A 20876-nucleotide genomic window follows, 5' to 3' on the forward strand; every position below is an offset into this window, starting at 1 on the left:
TTTTTTAATTTGGTGTCAAAAGCAATATAAGGTATGGAACCCCTTTCTTCTTAATTATGAACATTGCACTTGTGTTAATCTATTTATTCCCACCAAAATGATAAAAAGATGAATATACATGTGTGGAGTTTGCAATAAATAAGACAGTTGCATTATGAGGGAAGGGTATAGGAAAATATACATCATTAGAATGTTAATTTATAAGCAAACCTAGAGCATTGGGTAAAAATTAATGATAGCCGTATGGAAAACTGAATCTCATCAATGTAACCTAATTTTTTCCAGAACATTGTAAGGATCTGGAGGAAACAGGGCACATACATCTTGACTTTCTCATGCTGTTGATTTAATTATGAGTAACATAATCAGCAGCAACCCAGGGAAGCATAGTTCAGCTTATATGTTACCACAGTCAGATGGTGGGAAGGTCAGAGACATCGAGGATGTCCTGCTGGTATGGAGTAGCACTTACCAGTTAACCCTTCAGAGGCCAGTCTGGGACCAACCAGTTATTTGTTAGATAAACTTTAATCTTGTGTATACGTTTGTGTGCCAGAAATACTGGAAACAGAAGTCAAAATAACCTGGATAAATTAGGTACTTACAAACTGGGCAATGTCAAATGAAGGCTAATTTTGTAAGCAGGAAGTTCACCTTGGAGAATGGTTGGCTTTGTGTCTGTTCCTGGCAGAAAGAGCCCCCTGGTCAGGGTGAATCACGAGGTAGTTAAACCATCAATAACTATAATATGTGTAAATTACCACATCTTATAAACCAGGGCTCTGGCTGAGGATACTTACATGAGGCTGAGAGCAGCCAAAGATACAGTGAAGGCTTACAGTGGATAAAAATTTTGAAATAGAAGCAGGGACATATGCAGCTGGACGGGAAGGATATGAAAAAGAAGCCATTGGAAGTATTTTGTATTAAGTAGAATAGGCTAAAATGCCGTGCAGTTAGGTAACAACCATAGTGGCTCAGATTGAGTGCGAGTTTCAGGCCTAGGGGAGCATTTGCAGCCCTCCATGCCCAGCTGGTGGCAGCTCTGCTTCCTTGACCGTGTGCCCTTCAGAGTTGCTCTGGCTGCTTAGAGAAAGAAGGATGAGTTTTGCCCAGAAATGGCTGACATCACATCTGCCCACACCCCACTGGCGAGCAGTCGGTCACATGGCCATTCCTAACTGCATGGACGACTGGGAAGTATAGGTCAGCTGTGTGCTTCATAAGAGAAGGGAGCACAGACTTTGAGAACCAGTAACCATTTCTGTCATACCTCTGAGAAACAGCAGTTGAGTTGACAAATTCTTTTTTCAGTTTTCTTTTTTGATGTGGACCATGTTTGAACTCTTTATTGAATTTGTTACAATATTGCTCCTGTTTTGTGTTTTGGTTGTTTTTTTTTTTTTTTTTTTTTTTTGTCCATGAGGCGTCTTAGCTCCCTGACCAGGGATTGAACCCATACCCACTGCCTTGGAAGGCGGAGTCTTAACCACCGGACCACAAGGAAGTTCCAACAACAGAGAATTTAATATTAGTTAAACCACCATTCAAGAATGGTCAGCAGTCCCTGTGGAGGAGAATATGGCAATATCTGACAGAAGTGTATAAGTAAACATTTACCCTTTCACCTGGCAGTCTCACTTACAGTAATTATTCCAGAGGAAACACCTCCACAAATCACTTTTCTAGAAAGTACTTAGTAACTATAAACCAGAAACAAGTGATAAAGGGTGGGTGGATATGGGTGGAGGAAATAACAGTGGAAATGGGACTTTTCTGAGTATCTGTTTTTATATAGTTTTTACTTTGAACCACGTAAATATTTAAATATTCAACTACATAAAGTTAAACAAAAGTGAAAACAAATCCTGAAATTTAACATACAAAAAACAGCTAATAATCAAAACCAGTATATCAAATTGATTGTTGTTGTTCAGTTGCCCAGTCATGTCCAACATTTTGTGACCCATGGACTGCAGCATGCCGGGCCTCCCTATCCTCATCATCACCTAAACACGTGGCTCATCGCATCGTTGAGTTATACCAGCCCTGTTCGCTGTGACAAGGCAGTGATTCGTGAAAGGGATCAAATTGATTAACAACCATAAATTTTGTTATTCTTGTTGTTCATTCACTAAGTTGTGCCCAATTTTTGTGATCCCGTGAACTGCAGTGCACCAGGCTTCCCTGTCCTTCACTATCTACCAGAGTTTGCTCAAACTCATGTCCATTGAGTCGGTGATGCTATCTAACCATGTCATCTGCTGCTGCCCTCTTCTCCTTTTGCCTTCAATCTTTCCCAACATCAGAATCTTTTCCAGTGAGTCAGCTCTTCATATCAGGTGGCGAAAGTATGGGAGCTTCAGCACCAGTCCTTCTGATGAATATTCAGGGTTGATTTCCTTTAGGATTAACTGGTTTAATCTCCTTGCAGTTCAAGGGACTCTCAAGAATCTTCTCCAGCACCACAACTCGAAAGCATCAATTCTTCAATGCTCAGCCTTTTTTATAGTCCAGCTGTCACATCCATACATGGCTACTATTTCACCATAAATTTTAAAAAAGAATTAATTAACTTTTTAACAAAGTGCTACTCTGTACCCCTAGAAGGATATAGTCAAGGGCAAAAGGAATGGAGAAGTTGCACTTTATTTATATGTTTAGTTGTTGGCAATGGTATCATTGTAGTAACTCAAAAACAAGTATGTACTGTAGTTAGTATAAGTAAATCAATATCCTAATGTAACTGGGAACCAGGTTGTCACTGGGAGAAGGAAATAAAAATAAGGAATGAGGTAAGAAAGAATCCTGTGATGTTAGCCTTGAAGTGGAGGTTATCAGTATCAACTCCTGATTTAAAAAAAAATTCTAGCCCTGCCCACTGAAAAGGCCTAGACACAAAGACACCTCAGTAATAATGTGCACACCTCTTGCTCAGAGGTGTTGTTTTCCTTTCTAAATAATGTTTGTTTGTTTGTTTTTCTCCACAAAAAGAACTGGGGCTTCTTGAAAAAAGTGACTCTGGGTCTGCAAAAGTATATGATGCCTGAAAGCAAATGAATGCTTGAGGACTGAACATGTTGGGAGGACAGAGTTTCAGATGGACGGATGTGGGAGAGCTGAGCTATTCAAAAGAGTGATGGTGTCAGCGGATTTTAACATACTGCATAAAGACAAACCCACGTATCTATAATAGAAGGCCAGGGGAAAATAATTGCCAGTTTGTAAATGCAGAAAAATCACTGTTTTGCAATTCTCAGTATGGTGATTGATTCAGGCAGTGGATGCTAGAACTAATATCAGGTTATACGTTGTTAGGAAACACCATAGTTTCATCAGTCTCAAGGTATTACCACACTAGAGATCACTTATTGACCACAAAAGGGAACAGGTACCCCAACAGTAGAGAAATACGGCAGACACCACCTTCATCAGATGCTCTAAATTCACATGACCAATAAGGAGATAAACTGACACAGTGGGACATAGAGTCTAGTGTTCTTACCAAAAATGTTTATCGAATATGGAGGAAACAGTTAGACAAATACAGATAGTGTAATATTCTATAAGATGATTGGCCTAGAGTCTTCAAAAATAAAGTATCGATAAAAATGGTAGAGAACTATTCTAAATTAAAAGAGACTGAAATGACCTAAGTAAATACAATCTGTTATCCTTGATTGGATCTTAGACTTGTTTTTAAAAAGGTATAAAGGATAACATTGGGACAATTGGGGAAATTTTAATATGTACTTTGTATTGGATGGTATTATTATGTCACTAATTAATGTTCTGGGTAAACTAATGGTATTGTAACTTTAGGAAAATGAGTATCTGATCACAAAATAAAATATCATTGTAGGGAAAGTGGGAAAATACAAGGAAAACCTATATAGAAATAACCATTGTTAAAATGGGGTATATTTTCATCCAGTTTACATATATTTAAACAAAAGTGAATTTTACCATACCTGGTTTTTACTATTGCTTCTTTTTATTCCATATCACTGTCCGTTCTCCATTTTATTAAATAGACCTCAAAGATGTTATTTTAAATGGTTATATAATACTGTATGTTTTCTTTTTAATTTAAAATAGGTTTTCTGTTTTATGAGATTTATTACTGGTTTTCATCCATTCCAACATACTATCAGTTGTAAAACATTATTATTTCATGTACCACTAAAAAGAAGACTATCTTGTCAAATTATGATGCTAGGGTTTTTTTTGATCATAACTATTTTTGTATATGCCTAGTTAGGAAATTATAGGCAAAACAAATTTGGTTAAGGTCTTCCTAGAAATTCTTTGCATACACTGTCCAACTTTGCTAAATTGTTTTCCAGTTTAGTCCTCAGCACCTGTGTTTCACACCGTGCGCCCGCCCCCCAGTGTCACCATGAAAAGCATTGGATGGTATAGCGTTTAGCAGTGCTCTGCCATCTTTGAACTTTACTCTTTAAGTGGATGAATTGTATGATACGTGAGTTCTATTTCAATAGCTGTTTGGTTTTTTTTAATGCTCCATTATTATGTTTGGAATTTTCTTCCAAGCTTCAAATTCTGATGTTCCCTGATCTGACAGAAAGTATCAACAGAGAAAGTGTCAAACAGCCACCAGGACTTCTCAAATGGTCTATAAATGGTAGTTGATCAAAACATTGAGTGATTGTATTTACCCAGTCATGCCACCAGGAATAACTCCTAAGTTCACTCTTGCATGGGCAGTGATGGGCCACAGCTGCCTAACAGTGCTTTGTAACTTGCTGTCAGCGTCCTGCCTTAGAGATGTAAAAAGTGTTGGGGAACAATGTGCCCTAAAGTAGGTGAAACACAGTCTTGTCTTTTAAAGTAGAGTTCCTTCATTTTCACTTCATTTATTTTATTCTTACTTTTGTATTTTGGCTGCACTGAGTGGCATGGGAATAGTTCCCCAGCCAGGGATCAAACCTGCACCTCCAAAGTGTAAGTCCTAACCATTAGGCCACCAGGAAACTCCTATTTTCATTTGTGTATTTATCCAAGTAACAAAAAATACATTATTCATAGGATTGTCTAGTTGGGTCACAAGGCAGGGGGAAAAGCCATTTCTCTGCCTGCTCCCTGCAGGTGACCTCAATCCCTTTAGCTGATAGCATTTACATCTGTACCTCTGGTAACATGCGTATACCACAGTTTTCAGTTTAAGCCTCACCTGTTGACTTTCTAAAGGGAAGAAGATTATTTAGGCCTATTCTGCCTTTTCTGGCAAGCCCCACTACACCGTCACGGTACCCATGAACACTTTGCAGATCCCATGCTCTCAATGTAACTGTTACAGTTGGGGTTAGATCAGTACTCATTCGTAATGTTAAAGTTAAAATGACTACAAAAGCTACCCACAGCTAACCAGTATAACATGTATAACCTGTTCTTTCCTGAACAACCTTTTTGTTTTCCTTCGAGTGATCTTTTCTTCTTCTTTGTTTCTCTATACTTACAAATTCAACTGCAGACCCTTCCTTACTCTGTAAATCTCTTTAAGTGCACTCTGAGATATTTGGAATTTTCATCTTGTAGAAGTTTCTCCTATAGCCACAGGCACTATTCTGTTTTAGATTGTGTGCTTTACACCTGTTGTATCTAATCTCCTCCCTCCTAGGGACCCTTCCTCTTTGGTAATGAATACCCTGTGTTCTGGATCCCATGTCTTTTTCTTTCCTAGTTGATTCCCTTGGTTTGATGTGAGTGTGCCTTCCGTTTTCCTCCTAAGAACTTTGTGTGATACAGACATTTTTGAGACTTGACATTTCTAAAAATAACAGTTTTATATTTACACTTAATTGATTTTATTTAAGTTGATTGACTTAACTTGGTGGGGAAATTTATTTTTTCCATTAAACACTTAAGAATTGTAGATAACTTTAGTTTTTTCCTTATTCAGTATATATTTTTTTGAGTCACATGGTTAGAATTTTTTATATTTATTTTTAATTGTGGAGTAATTACTTTACAATATTGTGATGGGTTTTGCCATTCATCAACCTGAATAGGCCATGCTGCTGCTTCTAATTCACTTCAGTTGTGTCCAACTCTATGTGACCCCATGGACGGCAGCCCACCAGGCTCCCCCGTCCCTCGGATTCTCCAGACAAGAACACTGGAGTGGGTTGCCATTGCCTTCTCCAGTGCATGAAAGTAAAAAGTGAAAGTGAAGTCGCTCAGTTGTGTCTGACTCATAGACCCTGCAGCCTACCAGGCTCCTCCGTCCATGGGATTTTCCAGGCAAGAGTACTGGCATGGGGTGCCATTGCCTTCTCCATAGTATACATATATCCCCTCCCTCTCCCACCCCTCTAGATTGTCGCAGAGCAGCAGCTTCGGGTTCCCTGTGTCACACAGCAAATTCCCACTAGCTATCTATTTCACTTAGGGTAATGTATATGTTTCCATGCTATTCTCTCAAACCATCCCACCCTCTCCTACCTGCACTGTGTCCAAAAGTCTGTTCTTTATGTCTGTGTCTCCTTTGCTGCCCTGCACGTAGGATCGTCAGTACTGTCTTTCTAGATTCCATATATATGCGTTGTGTGTGTGTGTTAGTTGCTCAGTCGTGTCCGACTCTTCGCGACCCCACGGACTGTAGCCTGCCAGGCTCCTTTGTCCATGGGATTCTCCAGGCAAGAATACTGGAGTGGGTTGCCATTTCCTTCTCCAAAAAGGCTGATAAAAGTGTGTAAAATCAAGATTGATAACCGTACTTAGCAGCACAGTCGCAATAAAGCATCACTGAGATCATATATGTGCGTTAATATATGATATTTGTCTTTCTCTTTCTGATTTACTTCACTCTGTATAGTAGACTGTAGGTTTATCTACCTTATTAGAACTGACTTACATGTGTTCCTTTTTATAAGCTGAGTAATAGCAATAACCTCAGATATGCAGATGACACCACCCTTATGGCAGAAAGTAAAGAAGAACTAAAGAGCCTCTTGATGAAAATGAAAGAGAGTGAAAAAGTTGGCTTAAAGCTCAACATTCGGAAAACTAAGATCATGGCATCTGGTCCCATCACTTCATGGGAAATAGATGGGGAAACAGTAGCTGACTTTATTTTTCTGGGCTCCAAAATCACTGCAGCTGGTGATTCCAACCATGAAATTAAAAGACACTTACTCCTTGGAAAGAAAGTTATGACCAACCTAGACAGCATATTCAAAGGCAGAGACATTACTTTGCCAACAAAGGTCCGTCTAGTCAAGGCTATGGTTTTTCCAGTATGGATGTGAGAGTTGGACTCTAAAGAAAGCTGAGCACCAAAGAATTGATGCTTTTGAACTGTGGTGTTGGAGAAGACTCTTGAGAGTCCCTTGGACTGCAAGGAGATCCAACCAGTCCATCCTAAAGGAGATCAGTCCTGAGTGTTCACTGGAAGGACTGATGTTGAAGCTGAAACTCCAGTACTTTGGCTACCTGATGAGAAGAGCTGACTCATTTGAAAAGACCCTGATGCTAGGAAAGAGTGAGGGCAGGAGGAGAAGGGGACAACAGAGGATGAGATCATTGGATGGCATCACCGACTCGATGCACATGGGTTTGGGTGGACTCCGGGAGTTGGTGATGGACAGGGTGGCCTGGCGTGCTGTGGTTCATGGGGCACAAAGAGTCGGACGTGACTAAGTGACTGAACTGAACTGATTATTCCACTGTGTGTGTGTACTGCAGCTTCTTTATCCATTCATGTCATTGGACATCTAGGTTGCTTCCATGTCCTAGCTATTGTAAATAGTGCTGCAGTGAACATTGGGGTACATGTATCTTTTTCAGTTATGATTTCCTCAGGGTATATGCCCAGTAGTGGGATTGCTGGGTCACATGGTAGTTTTATTCCTACCTTTTAAAGAAATCTTTATACTGTTTTCCATAGTGGTTTTATCAGTTTGCATTCCCACCACAGTGTAAGAGGGTTCCATTTTCTCCATACCTCTCCAGCATTTCTTGTTTGTAGATTTTTTGATGATGGCCATTTTGATCAGTATGAGATGATACCTCATTGTAGTTTTGATTTGCATTTCTCTAGTAATGAGTGATGTTGAGCATCTTTTCATGTGTTTAGCCATCCGCATGTCTTCTTTGGAGGGATGTCTGTTCAGGTCTTCTGTCCACTTTTTGAGTGGGTTGTTTGTTTTTCTGGTATTGAGCTGCATGAGCTGCTTGTATATTTTGGAGATTAATTCTTTGTCAGTTGTTTCATTTGCTTTTATTTTCTTGCATTCTGAGGGTTGTCATTTCACCTTGCTAATATTTTCCTTCATTGTTTTCCTTCACTTAAAGCTTTTAAGTAGGTCCCATTTGTTTTTGTTTTTATTTCCATTACTCTAGAAGGTAGATCATAGAGGATCTTGCTGTGATTTACGTCAGAGTGTATTCTGCCTCTGTTTCCCTCTAAGAGTTTCGGGTCTTACATTTAGGTCTTTAATCCATTTTGAGTTTATTTTTGTATATGGTATTAAGAAGTGTTCTAACTTCATTCTTTTACATGTAGCTGTCCATTTTTCCTAGCACCACTTGTTGAAGAGTCTGTCTTTATTGTAAATTTTTGCCTCCTTTGTCAAAGACAAGGTGTCTGTGGATGCATGGATTTATCTTCGGGCTTTCTATCTTGTTCCATTGGTCTATATTTCTGTTTTTGTGCCAGTACCATACTGTCTTCATGACTGTGGCTTTGTAGTTTAATCTGAAGTCAAGGTTGATTCCTCCAGTTCCATTCTTCTTTCTCAAGATTAGTTTGGTTTTTTGGGTTCTTTTGTGTTTCCATACAAATTATGAAATTATTTGTTCTAGTTTTGTGAAAAAATACTGTAGGTAGTTTAATAGGGATTACATTGAATTTGTAGGTTGCTTTGGTTATAAGTCATTTTCACTATATTGATTCTTCCAGTCTAGGAATGAATATAGTATATCTCCATCTGTTTGCATTGTCTGATTTCTTTCATCAGCATCTTATAGCTTTCTGCATGTAGGCCTTTTGTCTCTTTAGGTAAATTTATTCTAAATATTTTATTCCTCTTGTTGCCATGGTGAATGGGATTGTTTTGATTTTCAAAAAAGAAAAATCTTTTTGATTTTTTGTTGTTAGTGTGTAGGAATGCAATGGATTTGTGTAGGAATGCAATGGATTTGTGTATTAATTTAATATCTTGTGACTTTACTGTTTTCATTGTATTTGCAATACTGTATATACTGTATTCATTCATACTTTAGTGATTTTCTGGTGGCATCTTTAGGGTTTTCTATATAGAGAATCAAGTCATCTGCAAACAGTGAGAGTTTTACTTCTTCTTTTCCAATCTGGAGTCCTTTAATTTCTTTTTCTCTGATTGCTGTGGCTAGGACTTTCAAAATTATGTTGACTAATAGTGGGGAGAGTGGGCACCCTTGTATTGTTCCTGATTTTAGAGGAAATGCTTTCAGTTTTTCACCACTGAGGATAATGTTTGCTTTGGGTTTGTCATACCTTTATTATGTGAGGTATGTTGCTTCTATGTCTATTTCTGGAGAGGTTTTTTTTTTTTACCATAAATAAGTGTTAAATTTTGTCAAAGGCTTTCTCTGCATCTGTTGAGACTATCATATGGTTCTTATTTTTCAATTTGTATCACATTGATTGATTTGCATATATTGGAGAATCCTTACATCTCTGGAATAAAAACCACTTGATCATGATGTATGATCTTTTTAATGTATTGTTGGGTTCTGTTTGCTATAATTTTGTTGAGGATTTTTGCATCTATGTTCATCAGTGATGCTGGCCTATAATTTTCTTTCTTTGTGGCATCTTTGTCTGTTTTTGGTATCAGGGTGATGGTGGCCTCGTAGATGGATTTGAGAGTTTTCCTTCCTCTGCAATTTTATGGAAGAGTTGAGCAGGACAGGGAGTTTTCCTTCCTCTGCAATTTTATGGAAGAGTTGAGCAGGACAGGTGTTAGCTCTTCTCTAAACTTTTTGTGGAATTTGCCTGTGAAGCTATTTGGCCCTGGTCTTTTGTTTGTTGGAAGTTTGTTTTATTACAGTTTCAGTTTCTGTGCTTGTGATTGATCTGTTCATATTTTCTGTTTCTTCCTGGTTCCGTTTTGGAAGGTTATACTTTTCTAAGAGTTTGTCCATATCTTCCAAGTTGTCCATTTTATTGGCATATAGTTGTTCATAGTAGTCTCGTATGATCCTTGGTTAGGAGAATTTTAATAGTAGGGAAAGTGTATTAAAGTCTCCATCCCATCATGAGCCCATCTGACAAGTTCCTGCCCATGTTATCATTGTTTTTTGACTTCTTAAGTGTCTTTCCAGGATTTCTTTATGCATATGTGGAACTATGTTGTTTTGTTTTTTTACCGCTTTTACACAAATGGTGGTGTGTTCTATGCACTGTTCTGTATCTTGATGTTTTCCTTAATAATGTGTCTCAGAGACATGTCCATGTCAGTATCCGGAGAGTTTCTTTTTAAAAAATAACTGCATAGTATTGCATTGGATGCATTTATTTAACTGTTTCCTTGTTGATGGATATTTAGATTATTTCCATCCCTTTGTTATAATAAACAGTGCTTCCATGAATAATCTTACAGACATTTTTTCATGCATGAAAGTGAATCTGTAGCATATATCCTTAGGAGTGGAATTGTTGGCTCAAAGGACATACACATATGTTTGCAACTTTGATAGATATTTTCAAATTGCTTTCCAAAGGAGTTTTTCCAGTTATACTGCTACAAGTCTCACAGATATATGCACTATTGACAAATTTGGGAGGGTGCCTATCTTTTTAAGAAACAGACAAGATAGTTTAAATTTCTGGTTTTCTGTATGAGTGATGTTGATACCTTTTCATATATTTAACAGCTCATTTTCCCTTTTTGTGAATTGTCTCTTCCAGTCCTTCGCTCTTTTTACTATTTCACTGTTGGACTTCTGATCTTTTCTCTGGTTGATCTGTAAGAGATTATATTTTATATATGTATTTTCCAATTTGTTGTTTTAATTTTTCCTATAGTTTTTATGTCAGAAAGTGTTGTTATTATTTGGTTAAATTTAGCAATCCATTAAAGGTATTTCTGGCTTCTGGTTGTTGAAGAGCCTGATCCTAGGCCTTGTCTATCCATCCTTTATATAGTAGTTTCCATCTGCTAATTCCAAACTCCCACTGCATCCCTTCACCATCTCCCCTCCCCCTTGGCACACAGAAATCTGTTCTGTTTGTCTGTGAGTCTGTTTCCATTTCATGGATAAATTCATGTATGTCATATTTCAGATGTTACATATGTGGTATCATCTATTTTTCTCTTTCTGACTTCACTTAGTATGATAGCCTCTGTGTCCATCCATATTGCTGCAAATGCCATTCTTTCATTCTTTTTTACATTTGAGAAGCCTTTCTTGCATTTCTAAAAAGTAGTTTTATCATCCAAGTGTTTGTCCCTGGAGACTGTAGTCCTACACTTTCTTTGAAAAGTATTTGAGAGGTCTTTCACGTCTCTGTTTTAATGTATAGATCACATCTCCATTCCTTCTATTGAAGAACTGGACCACTTGACCTTTAGGGTTTTCCACTGTGACTTTTGCTGATTGCACACTCATTGTGCAGCTCAGTAGTCCCTCTGTGTTCATCACCTTGTTTAAAAACAGCTTTATTGAAGTATAACTGACATACAGTAACTGCACATATCTAATGTGTACAGTTTGATACCTTTTGCCATGTATCTATACCCATGAAACACCACCAGCATCAGGAGAGTAAACACATTTATTACCCCGAAAGTTCCCTGTGGCCCTCTGTAATTTCTCCCTTCTTCCACTCCTATCTCCTCAGCAAGTAATATCTGCTTTCTGTCATTCTAGGTGAGTTTGTGTTTTCTGAGATTTTATGCAAGTGGAATCATGCAGCATGCATTCTGGTTTTTGCCTGGCCTCTCCCACTCAGCATAGTTATTTTGAGACTCGTCTGTATTGTTGCGTATATTGATAGCTCCTCCTTTTTATTGCTCAGTAGTGATCCACAGCATGGGTCTCCCACTATTGTTTATCCATCCACTCACTGATCGAAATCTGGATTGTTTCCAGTTTTGTGTCCTTTGCCTTTCTTGCAAATTGGCAGCTGGATCCAGAGATTGGCAGACTCGGGTTCAGCCTGTAGAAGGCACAGAATGTCCGGCTCCTCTCCCGCTGTGACATCACAGCCATAGGTGCTTAGCGCCAGCAGCTGTTAATTCATGGGCGGAGTTTCAGGTCTACAACTTAGTTTCATTTACAAGTTGGAACACTCTAAAGAGCTGCTTCCCCTCATCTTCTACTTGGTTACCCAGTGGTACGCCTCATATAAGGCAGCATAAATCCTGTATTTTTCCCCTTAATTCACCTGTTTTCAAGGGATCCCTTCTATCCCTTAATTCTTTGTATAAAATTTGTTTTCTCTTGGGAAACTGGTTATCTCTTCTCTTCTGTTATCAGTTTCGAAATTTCTGATGTATCTCAGCACAGGTCTATTTTCTTCCATCAAGGTGGAAGGTTTTCAGTCTTGAAAAGCTTTCAGTTCTAGCAAATGGTACACCTTTTTCTTCCTTGATTCCCTTCTTTCCAGTTTATTCTCTTTCTGTGACTCCTGTTGTTCAGATTTCCCACCTGCTGGATTGGTTTTCTGTTTTCTTATCCTTTATCTTTTTGTTCTTCATTTTCTGGGAAATTTCCTGAACTTTATTTTCTGACTCTACAGTTCAGCTTATCATTTCTGCCATCAGACTTTTATCTTCCAGGAGTGATTTCTTTTCTGTGGTGGTGGTTGGAAATAACTTCCTCTTTTTCTTTCGTGAATGCAGTACCTTCTTCCTGAAAACAATGAGTTTTTAAATAATGTTTTCTTCTAGCACTGTGTCTCTTTTCTACAAGTTATCTTTTTTTCTGTTTGTGGGTTTGACTTTTCATTGTAGAGATTTTCTTCGAATGTCTGAGAATCTGTGGATGTCTGGTCATACTTATGAGTAGAGCATAATCTGGGAAGTTTCCCTAAGTGTCAGTGTCTTTACTGTTTTTTCCTGGATTGATCCCTAGAGAAGGATGTTTGGATCTTCATGTTTTGTGAAAATGGTATTCTTGCAATCTAAGTGGGGAAAAGAAGGCTGGGGAGGTCTCAACTTTTAATGTGCATACTTTTACTCAGAGTCTGTTTTCAGCCTGGTAGCCCTTCATCTTCAACTCTTGCCATAGTCTAGAGACTCGGTGTTCCCCATGCCAGAGAACACCTCCATTCTTATTCCACAGTTTGGGAGAGACTGTTACCTGTTGCATTGTATTGGGGAAAGGAATCTCGAATCTGTTTATTTCATTTGCAGGTAATCCTCTTGTTTTTAGCCCCATCTTTGCATCCCTTTTCAGAGCTACCTGTGTCAACAATTCCTAAGCCTTTGGGGGGCCCTGAAGTATAAATTGAATTGCCACTGTGCTTTCTCTGTTGCTGGCATTCTTCAGTCTATTATCAGTATATATGACTCATCTGAAGATTTTATTAAAAATGCTGATTGATTCAACAGCTCCAAGTTGGAGCCTGAGATTCTGTATTTATACAGCTCCTTGCTGCTGCTGTTTAGTTGCTAAGTCATGTCTGACTCTTCGCAACACCGTGGACTGTAGCCTGCCAGGCTCCTCTGTCCATGGTATTTCCTAGGCAAGAATACTGGAGTTGCCATTTTCTTCTCCAAGGAATCTTCCCAACCCAGCAATCTGCTTGGCGGGCAGATTCTGTTCAGTTGAGCCACCTAGGAAGCCCATAGCAAGCTCCAAGGTGATGCTTAGGTTCCTGTTCCTGTTTTCTTGGAAAGGAAAGAAACAGCTTCATTGGAGGTTGTATCATAATTTATATAGTCAATTTCCTATTGCTTAATATTTAAATTAATTCTAGATTTTTACTTTTAAATTTAACATTGTGAGATGAAAGCGTTAAAAATAAATAAAACATACCCATTTCCATGTTTGGTTTGAATTTTGAAAGATGTATATTAACTTGTTGAACCACCATCTCAATCCAAATGAATTACATTTTCATCTCTACGAAAAAGTTCCCTGGTGCCTCTGCCCCAGCCTGGTCCTAGGTTTCTACTGATGGTCTGTCTGACCCTATAGATTAGTTCTGCTGTTCTATAATTCCATATACTTGGAATTACACAGTCTGTACTATTTTGTGTTAGGATGTTTTCTTTCAGCATGTTTTCTCAATTTATCCCTGTGTAGCATGTATCAGTACTTTATTCCTTTTCATTGCTGAAAAGTATTCTGCTGTCTGTCTGTTCTACTACTATTCTACTTCCTATCCATAAAAAGTACATTCTATGGGTATACTACTGTTTAGGTGGTGCTAGTGTTGAGGAATCCACCTGCCAGTGCAGGAGATAAAAAGACTCGGGTTCAATCCCTGGGTCTTGCCTGGGGAATCCTGTGGACAGAGGAGGCGCCTGATGGGCTGTGGTCCATAGGGTTGCAAAGAGTCAGCCATCACTGAAGTGGCTTAACACACAGTTTATTTGTCCATTCTCCTGTTGGTGGACGTGTGGTGTGGGTTTTGGAGCCATGGTGAATCAAGCTGCCACACACGTTTGTGTCTAAGTCTCTTTTTGTGGACATATATCTTCATTTGTCTTGGGTAAATACCTAGGAGGAGGATTATTGGATAAGTAATCAAATGTTAACGTTGTTAAGAAATCTGCAAACTGTTTAAGCACTTTCAGGTTGTTCTACATCCTCGTCAACACACATATTGTCAGTCTTTAAATTTTAGCTCCTCTAGTGGGTATACAGCAGTATCTCATGTGGTCTTTATTTCCTGAACATATCTGTTCAGATCTTCTGCCCATTTTTTGAAAGGCTAATTATCTTAGAGTTACAATAATCTGTTTTTATTCTGGGTCTAAGTCATTGATAACTCTGAATATCATCTCACCGTAAAGGCTGTAGCTTTTGTTTTTCGTAACTATGCTTTTAAAGAAAAGTAAATATTTGCTTTTTAACTGAGTCCAGTTTATCAACCTGTGTGTGTGCATGAGCACATGTGCACATGCGCAGAAAGCTGTGACCACATAGTGGATGTCCAGTTCTTTTCCAGTCGCTAAGTCGTGTCCAGCTCTTTGTGGCCCTATGAACTGCAATGTACTAGGCTTCCCTGCCCTTCAGTATCTCCTGGAGTTGGCCCAAACCATTGAGTCCACTGAGTCAATGATGCCATCCAACCATCTCATCTTCTGTCGTCCCCTTCTCCTCCAGCCTTCAGTCTTTCCCAATATCAGTCTTTTCCAGTCAGTCAGCTCTTCACATCAGGTGGCCAAAGTATTGGAGCTTCAGCATCAGTCCTTCCAATGAATATTCAGGGTTGATTTCCTTTAGGATTAACTAGTTTGATCTCCTTGCTGTCCAAGGGACTCTCAAGAGCCTTCTCCAGCACCACAGTTCAAAAGCATCACTTCATTGGTGCTCCGCCTTGGTCCAGTGCTCACATCCATACATGACCACTGGAAAAACCATAGCTTTGACTATTCAGGACATTTGTCAGCAAAGTGATGTCTCTGCTATTTAATACACTGTCTAGGTTTGTCATAGCTTTTCTTCTAAGGAGCAAAAGGCTTTTAATTTCATGGCTGTAGTCACTGTCCACAGTGATTTTGGAGTCCAAGAAAATAAAGTCTGTCACTGTTTCCACTTTTCCCCCATCTATATGACATGAAGTGATGGGACCAGATGCCTTGATTTTAGTTTTTTGAATGTTGAGTTTTAAGCCAGCATTTTCACTCTCCTCTTTCACCCTCATCAAGAGGCTCTTTAGTTCCTCTTAGCTTTTTGCCATTAGAATGATATCATTGTATCTGAGTGTTGGTATTTCTTTCCGCAGTCTTGATTCCAGCTTGTCATTCATCCAGCCTGGTGTTTCACATGATGTACTCTGCATGTAAGTTAAATAAGCAGGGAGACAATATATAGCCTTGACATACTCCTTCCCCAGTTTGGAGCCAGTCCATTGTTCCATGTCCACTTCTGACTGTTGCTTCTTGACCTACATACAGGTTTCATAGGAGACAGGTGAGGTGGTCTGATATTCCCATCTCTAGGAATTTTCCAGTTTGTTGTGATCTACCCAGTCAGAGGCTTTAGTGGAGTCAGTGAAGCAGAAGTAGATATTTTTCTGAAATTCTCTTATTTCTATGATCCAGCAGATGTTGGCAATTTGATCTCTGATTCCTCTACCTTTTCTAAATCCACCTTGAACATCTGGAAGTTCTTGATTCATATACTGTTGAAGCCTAGCTTGAAGGACTTTGAGCATTACCTTGCTAGCATGTGAAATGAGCGCAATTGTATGGTACTTTGAACATTCTTTGGCATTGCCCTTCTTTGGAATTGGAGTGAAAGCTGACCTTTTTCAGTCAGCAGCTACTGCTGAGTTTTCCAAATTTGCTGGCATATTGAGTGCAGCACTTAACAGCATCATCTTTTAGGATTTGAAATAGCTCAGCTAGAATTCCATCACCTCCACTAGCTTTGGGTGCCCCCACCATTCTTATCTATCTGAAATGTAACTTTATTTGGAAATAGGTTTTTGCAGATGTAATGAAGATAAGGTCATACCAGAATAAGGGGGGCCCTGAATGCAGTGACCAGGGTGCTTACAAGAAGAGGGGAGGACACACAGAACACAGGGGAGAAGCCTGTGTGAAGATGGAGGCAGAGACAGGTGTCACGCTGACGCAAGCCAAGGAGTGCCGTGAGTCTCCAGAAACTGCAAGAGGCAGGGGAGGACACTTCTCTAGAGCTGTAAGGAAGCACAGCTGTGCTGAGACCTTGACTTCAGATTTCTGGCCCCCAGAACTGTGAGAAAATTAATTTCTGTTGTTTTGACTACCCAGTGGTAATTTTTTATGGCAGCCCTTGGAAGCTAATACACCTACTGGGATCACAAAGATCTTCTGTTTTTTTTCTAAAAATTTCAGCTTCACTTCTACATTTAGTCTTATGATCCATTTGGAGTTTATTTTTGTGGATATGGATATATCCATATGGATATCCATTTTCCAGCACCATTTTTAGAAAATACTATCCTTCCCCTTCTTAATTAACTTGTCCTTTTGTTGAGAATCAACTGACCATAAATATGTGAGTCTACTGGATTCTCTTCTGGTCCATTGATTTATAGAACTATCCTTACAGAAATGCTGCTCAGTTGTGGCCGACTCTGTGTGACCCCATGGACTGTAGCCGTCCAGGCTTCTCTGTCCATGGAATTTTCCAGGGGAGAATACTGGAGTGGGTTGCCATTTCCTACTCCAAGGAATCTTTCCAACCCAGAGATCGAACCTGTGTCTCTTGTGTCTCCCGCATTGGTAGGTGGATTCTTTCCCACTGGGAATCCTATCCTTATGCTGCTGCTGCTGCTGCTGCTGCTAAGTCGCTTCAGTCGTCTCCGACTCTGTGCAACCCCATAGACAGCAGCCCACCAGGCTGCTCTGTCTCTTGGAGTCTCCAGGCAAGAATGCTGGAGTGGGTTGCCATTTCCCTCTCCAATGCATGCATGCATGTTAAGTCACTTCAGTCGTGTCTGACTGTGTGTGACCCTGTGGACAGCAGCCCACCAGGCTCCTCTGTCCACGGGATTCTCTAGGCAAGAATACTGGAGTGGGTTGCCATTTTCTTCTCCCCCTTATGCTAATACTCCCTCTTTATTTCTGTACCTTTATAACAGTTCTTAAGATCAGGTAATGTAAGTTCACTAACTTTGTTCTTAAAAATTATTTCGGCTCTGTTGGGTCCTTTACATTTCCATATAAGCTGTAGAATCAGCTTGCCAATTTCTATTAAAAAAAAAAAAACTTGCTGAGCCTTGCAGTCCATCATAAACGTCTTCATTGATTTAGCTCTTTAATTTCTTTCTGCAGTATCTTTATTTATAAGCGTAAAGGGCTTTTAACATTATGTGTGACACAGACAAAATTATTTGTCAATACATTTTTGAGGAATTTAACATGTTCTAATTCCTTCCACTGCCAGTCACCATAGTTCCTCCAGTGTTTGAGTCATACTCTTCAAGACAGCCCTTTTAAAAAGAACTTTTGCTCAGTTCACAGTTGTCAGTCCAGAATTCTTTGAGGTCACCTTCTTTGATCTCCAGTGGGATATGGACACACTTCAAAAATTCCCCACCTGTAACCTTTGGGATCCAGTTTTCTCAAGCAGTTTATCTTAGGGCCATGTTTAGGGTCAGAGGAGACAGATCTGATTGGTTCTTAATTTTGCACACCGTCTAAACATGCATAAAGTTGAAATCATATTCACTCCTAAGCTATCACATCCTAGGACAGACCACTGGGCTATGCCATTACCTTTTGAAGTATAGACATTGTGTTCTCAAGATGAAAAGTCTTAAAAAACAAGCCATCCTTGTTTCATGTCAACACTAAAATTAGAGTACTAAATCAGTATAATCATTTCCCTCATAGTTTATGCTTTTAAATTATCAATTCTGTAATCCTGGAAGCAACCTTTGTGTATGTCAGAACCCATGTTACTTGAATCTGCTTTAGGTATCATGTTCCTTTTTATCTGTATCAAAATTGATGCTGAACAGTGAGTTCTGAGTTGCAAAAGAGGATTTAGATTTGTACCTGTCTATAAGTTTTTGTCCACAAATGATACAAAAGTATACACAAGTGCTATTTCTGAGTGTTTAAAATATTCAGAATACTGTGCTTGCATGTGGTTTGTTAAACTTAGCCCTACATTTTTCATATTTTTAATGCTATGGCAAATATGATTTCATTTTCCAATATCACTGGTATATAGAAATTGATTTTAAAAAATTAATCTGCAACCTTGCTAAATTCACTTATTTTAGTAGCTCTTACTGCAGACTTTCTAAGTACATGATCATATCACTCATGATTAAAGGCAGCTTTACTTCTTTCCTATATACATACCTTTTATTTCTTCTTAATGACTTCCTGTGTTAGCTAAGACCTCTAATGAAATGTTGAGGAGGGTTGGAGGGTGGACATCCTTGCATGGCTCCTGATTGTAGGGGGAGAGCACGACTCTTTCAGCATTTGGGTTTTTCATTGATGCTTTTTATCTGGTTGGGAAGTTGCCTTCTCTTTGTTTTTGTGAGAGTGTTTTTTTTTAATCATGTTGGGTTTTGTTAAGTGCTTTTTTTCATCTCTTCAGATGATCATATAGCTTTTCTCCTTTATTCTGTTAACATGATGAATTACATTGATTTTCTAGTGTTGGAAGATTGTATTAGCTATGATATATTAGATTATATTGTTATTTTTGTATATTAATGAATTTAATTTCATAGCATATGTTTTGTTAAGGTTTTTTGCCTCATATTCTTGAGGGATGATGCTTTGTAACTCAGTTTTCTTGAAGTGTCTTTGTTTTGGTCTTGTAAGTTGGAAGGTGTTTCTTCTGTTCTCTTTGTCTGGTATTTCTTCCTTAAATGTTTGGCAGAATTCATCTGTGCAAGCATCTGAGCCTAAAATTTTCTTTGTGGGAAGGTTTTTAAGTACAAAATCAATTTCTTTAATAGGAATTTAAAAAATGTGTTTATATATTTATTTTTGGCCAGGTTGGGTCTTCGTCGCTGCACAGGCTTTTCTCTAGTTGCAGCACACGGGGGCTGCTCTCCAGTTGTGGCGCAAGGGCCTCATCACGGCTGCTTCTCTTGTTGCCAGCATCAGGCTCTAGAACACATGGGCTCGGTAGTTGCCGCTGAACGCACTACTGATTGGACTTCAGTCGCTACGGCTGCTGTGCTCTGGAGCTTGCTGCTCGGCACGTGGGGTCTTCCCGGATCAGGGACTGAACTCGTGTCTCCTGCTTAGGCAGGTGAACTCTGTACCACTGAGCCCCCAGGGAAGCCCTATGAGCCTTATTTTTTAAGGGATCTTTTTGAATGAGTTTTTCTAGTTCGTGTCTTCCCAGAAATTTGTCTGTTTCATCACAGTTGTCTCATTTATTGGAATAAAATTATTCTAAATAGTCCCCTATTATCTTTATAATGTTTGTAGGGTCTGTACTGAGACCCTCTTTTTCCTAATTTTTCTAAGTTTCTTTCTCAGTTTGGTTGGAGGTTTACAGTTTTATTGTTTTGTTTTTTTGTTTCAAAGAACCAGCTTTGACTGTTTTTTCTGTTGTGTTTTAAATTTTCTGTTGTTTTCTGCTCTTTTTTATAGCCTTCCCTTGGTTACTTTGGGATTTACTCTACTCTTTTTTTTTTTTTTTTATGCAGAGGCCTAATCACTGGACTCCAGGGAATTCCCTTACTTTTCTTTTTCTTAAGGTGAAAATTTGGGTCACTGAATCAAGACCTTCTCTTCCAATATAGGCAAATATAAGAATGTCAGAACAATACAGTGCAAAAGCAATTAGTTTAGTGGAAATTAAAATTGAATTTTGATTTTCCTGATTTTCTTATATTTGCATTGCTGCTTTTCAAAATTCTTTTTTCTACTATAGATTTATAAGTTCTGATAATATAAATAATACATGCTATTCCTTAAGGAAATGTTAAAGGTCCAGAGAATTACAAGGCATTTTAAGTGTCAGGATAGGCCATAACATATAATCACAAATCCTTCCAGCTTGATATAACAAACTGTCTTCTTGCTTACACTGTCCATCCATTCTGAATCCCTGGGGGCTTTGCTGCTCTGCCGCACACAGTCACGAAAGCACCCAGGTTGACAGGTCCCACTGTGTTGAGCTGTATCATCTGGAATACATGCTGTTGATTACCTGTGGCAGGAAGAGTACCCTGAGGGACTCTGCTCCGCTCCTATGGGTACCAGTAATCTACATAGTCACTCTTA

The 20876-nt window shown here is 38.9% G+C and overlaps 1 protein-coding gene and 1 non-coding gene across 3 annotated transcripts in view; one reads left to right on the forward strand and one right to left on the reverse strand.

Moving 5' to 3' along the window:
* Window positions 1-20876, forward strand: part of GPR160 (G protein-coupled receptor 160) — a 58084-nt gene that overhangs the window by 30213 nt on the left and 6995 nt on the right. The window lies entirely within an intron of this gene.
* On the reverse strand, window positions 18595-18721 carry LOC120859992. Its single transcript, XR_005720213.1, has one exon. It is a non-coding gene; the product is annotated as a small nucleolar RNA SNORA40 (small nucleolar RNA).

Source organism: Oryx dammah, unplaced genomic scaffold (genome assembly GCF_014754425.2).
Source record: "Oryx dammah isolate SB20612 unplaced genomic scaffold, SCBI_Odam_1.1 HiC_scaffold_2, whole genome shotgun sequence".
NCBI classification, from domain to species: domain Eukaryota; kingdom Metazoa; phylum Chordata; class Mammalia; order Artiodactyla; family Bovidae; genus Oryx; species Oryx dammah.